The sequence below is a fragment of the Pteropus medius genome, unplaced genomic scaffold (assembly GCF_902729225.1).
Source record: "Pteropus medius unplaced genomic scaffold, Ma_sr-lr_union100, whole genome shotgun sequence".
Classification (NCBI taxonomy): Eukaryota; Metazoa; Chordata; class Mammalia; order Chiroptera; family Pteropodidae; genus Pteropus; species Pteropus medius.
Window position 1 is genome coordinate 4,589,198 of NW_024340699.1, and position 4,252 is coordinate 4,593,449.

The following is a 4,252-nucleotide window of genomic DNA, read 5'->3' on the forward strand; positions in this document are numbered from 1 at the left end:
AAAGCTGTTTTCCCGCAGCTAGATATTATTATTATTCTCACTTTAAGATGAGGAAACTGAGACTTAGATCTTAGGGAATATGCACAAGTTCTTACAGGTAATAATGACAGAGTTTTGGCTTTGAATGTAGCCTGAGCTCTTAACAGTGTAACTGTTAGTTTTGAAAGGAAATAATGACTGGGCTTATCCTATATTGTTTTGTGGGATTAATTATTTGTATAACTAGTGATGTAATATTTGAGGATGAAACAAGTTATATAAAATATAAAATCATTATGAATTTGATTTTCTATACATAACAATTGTTGCTCATCATGAATAAGGCGATAATAGACTATCAGAGAATCATTGTACTTCCCTCATATTTTCTTTAAAAACTGCTCTATTTTTGTTCATTTTATCTTGAATGAGGTGAAGTATTTGTATTGATTGGTAACATGTGTGACATAAAAAAGAAGACACGAACCTCATTCTTTATTTGGATGATTGTATGTAGTAGATGTGTGCATCCAATCTGTTTTAAAAGCAGGGGCAAAGAAGCACAAGCAAAAGGGAATGAAAGTATAATACATCTGCAGACATGCCATGAGAAGTGCCTGAAAAGTTCTTTCTTGCTTTCCTCCTTAATCTGTACATTACTTATTTTTTAAAGACTTCTTTGAGCACAAATCTTGACAAAGCCTTTTCTGAATACTTCAAACCTCAGTAGCAAATGCATGAAATTCTTGCATGAATTTGCAATGAAGATTGACCTGTATAATACAAATTATTTTCCATTACATTTCTCAATATTTATTTGACTCTAAGTTGTTGAGGAAGGATAACTCATAGTTCTTTGAGGAGTAGTAACCTATATTCAGTTTTACCTTGATTTTAAGATAGATTCTACTTTAGAAATGTTGAGGTTTTGAAAGCTGCCGACATCTAGGATCTAAAAAATGAGACAAATATGTATTTGTTAGTGTGGGGTTTAAGTTCTTAAAAAAAAATGTTATCTATGCCTTCTTTCTATAGATCTCATTCTATTTATCAAAAGTAGGGATTAATATATTTTAAGCCCTTTGAGTACCTAGTATGAGGCTGAACATCTACGTATTATTTTGGTGTGGGTATTAGCTTTATTAAGGTATTTATATACCATACAATTTACTCATTTAAACTGTGCAATTCAATGGTTTTAGTATGTTCAGAGTTGTGCAAGCAGCATCACAATTCTAGAACATTCCAGAAAGAAACCACCTGCCTTTAGCTGTCACTCTTCTATCCCTACCCTTTCCTTTATCCCTAGGCAATCACAAATTAACTTTATTTTTCTATAAATAGCCTATTATTGACATTTCATAAAAATAGAATCAAATAATGTGCGGTCCTTTGTCACTGCAGTCTTTCACTTAGCATAATATTTTTAAGATTAGTAGATGTCAAAGCATGTATCAGGATTTCATTCCTTTTTATTTCTGAATACTATTTTAAAATAGATATACCACATTTTATTTATGCACATATACCACATATTATATCACATAATGAACATTTAAGTTATTTTCATATTTTCATTATTATGAATAATGCTGTGTTTAAGTTTTTGTGTGATGTATGTTTTCATTTCTCTTCAGTGTAAACCTAGGAGTGAAATTTCTTGATGAAACAGTAATTTTATGTTTAACTTTTTGAGGAATTGCTAAACTGCTTTCCAAAGCAGCTGCACCATTTTACATTCCTACAAGGAATGTATGAGGGTTCCAAGTTTTCTACATTCTTACAAATTCCCATTATCTGATTTTTTGATTCTAGCCATACTAGTGAGTATAAAGAGGTATGTAATTGAGGTTTGGATTTGAATTTCCCTAATAACTAATGATATTGAGCATCTTTTCATGAGGGTTTTGGTCATTCGTATATATCCTTCAGGGGAACATCTGTTCAAATCTTTGCTTATTTTGTTATTGAATTATTCATCTTTCTTTATGATTGAGTCATAAGAGTTTTATATATATTCTAAATACAAGGACTTTGTCAAATGTATGATTTGCAAATATTTTTATTCCATGGATTGTTTTCACTTTTCTACTAGTGTCCTTTGAAGTACAAATGTTTTTAATTTTGATGAATTTAATCAATTAATTTATTTTTGTTGCTTGTGTTTGGTGTCATGACTAAGAAATCTCAACCAAATCCAAAGCTTATTTCTGGGTGTTCGATTCTGTTCTTTTGATCTGCATGTCTATCCTATGCCATTACCACACTGTTTTGAGTATAGTTGCTTTGTAATGACAAGATTGTTGTGGATATTCTGAGTCTCTTAACTTTCCATATTCATTTTAGGATGAACTTGTCGATTTCTACAAAAAAGCTAGTTGAAATTCTCTAGTGATTGCATTGGATCTGTAGTCTTGCCATCTTGGCATATTAAGCCTTTTGAACCATGATTGTGGGCTGTCCTTCCATTCATTTAGAGCTTTGTAAATTTATTTCAGTAATGTTTTGTAGTTTTCAGAGTGTGAATCTTACACTTCCTTTGTTAAATTTATTTCTAAGCAGACTTTATTATTTTTGATGCTATTGTAAGTGGGAATGTTTTCTTAATTTCAGTTTTGGGTTGTTCATTGCTAGAGTATAGAAATATTGATTTTTAATATTGATCTTATATCCTGCAATCTTGCTGATCTCTTTTATAAGTTCAAACTATAGATTCTTTAGAATTTTCTATGGATGAGATCATATTATCTGTGAGTAGAGATGGTTTATCTCTCCTTTTCCAATCTAGATGCTTTTAATTTCATTTTCTTAATGCCCTGGCTACCACTTCCAGTACAATGTTTAACAGAAGTAAAGAGAGCAGACATCTTTGTATTGTTTCTGATCTTTAGAGAAAAGCATCCAGTCTTTCACAATTAAGTTAATGTTAGCTGTGGGTTTTTCATAGATGCCTTTTATTAACACCCTTTTATAAATGCAAGTCTCTTTCTATTCCTGGATTGTTGAGTGGGTTTTTTTTTTTTCTTAATCATGAAAGGGTGTTAGATTTTGTCAAATGCTTATTTTGCAACTTACTGATGATTATGTGGTTTTTGATTTTTAATTTTACCTGTTGATATGGTCTGTCACATTAATTGATTTTTGCATATTAAACCAGTCTTGTATTCCTGGGATAAATTGCGGTTGATCAGGGTGTATAATCTTTTTTCTTTTTTCATGCTGTTGGATTTGGCTTGCTAGTATTCTATTGAAGATTTGTGTATCTGTGTTTATAAGAGATATCGGTCTATATATTTTCTTTTGTTGTCTTTTTGATTCTTTAAATATTTTGTAGAATTCACCAATGAAATCATCTGCACCCGGGCTTCTCTTTGTGGGTATTGTTTGATTACTAGTTTAGTCTTTTTGCTTGTCATATTTTCTATTTCCCTTTAACTAGATCATATTTTAGTTATGTATATTTTGAAAAATAGCTTCTCAGAACCCACAAAAGGTGTGCTCTTATGTGTGGAGCAGATTGGCAAGTCAATTTTAGCTCTTCAAATTCTGATCTTGTTAATATAGATATGTCTGAAGTTTTCTGTATTTTTTTGGCAACACAACTGGTTTTGTCTTATATTTTCATCTTGTATTTCAATTTATAAATGGTTTTCACATTAAAATATTATTTAATCTCATTTATTATTCTTCTTTATGGGTAAAAACCAACATTCAGTCTACAGCCATGCCACCCTGAACAAGCCCGATCTCATCTGATCTTCGAAGCTAAGCAGGGTTGGGCCTGGTTAGTACTTGGATGGAGACCACCTAGGAAGACCAGGTGCTATAGGCATTAAAAAAAAAAAAAAAGGGATTGCAAGCTGACAAAGTCCTGGCAATCTGTGAGATCAACCAAGGATTGCTTTGCCTAAAAAACAAAAACAAAAACAAAAACAAACAAAAACATAAAACACTTAAAAAGTTTATGTAAATAGCCACGGACCTAGAGCTAGTGAATCTCATTACTGGGATTTAAAAATAGATCTTTTTATTCCACATTCTACAATCCTTCCATTTCTCCATATTCATAATGAGTAAGTTGATTATGAGTTTGGGTCTACAGATTTTTTAGCTTATATATAAATCTGTAATACCACTTTAAAAAAAATTCTGAAGAACAATACTCTGATTTTTCTCACAGTTTATTTTTCTTACAGTTTATCTTACAGCTTCAAACTTTGAAGTTTACTAAACTCTGAGATAGAAGAGTTCTGCTTTTGGCTATTCTGGATTA

The 4,252-nt window shown here is 31.1% G+C and overlaps 1 pseudogene; it reads left to right on the top strand.

Moving 5' to 3' along the window:
• Positions 1–3,693: 3,693 nt before the first annotated feature.
• On the top strand, positions 3,694–3,811 carry LOC120617263 (uncharacterized; annotated as a pseudogene).
• Positions 3,812–4,252: the final 441 nt, after the last annotated feature.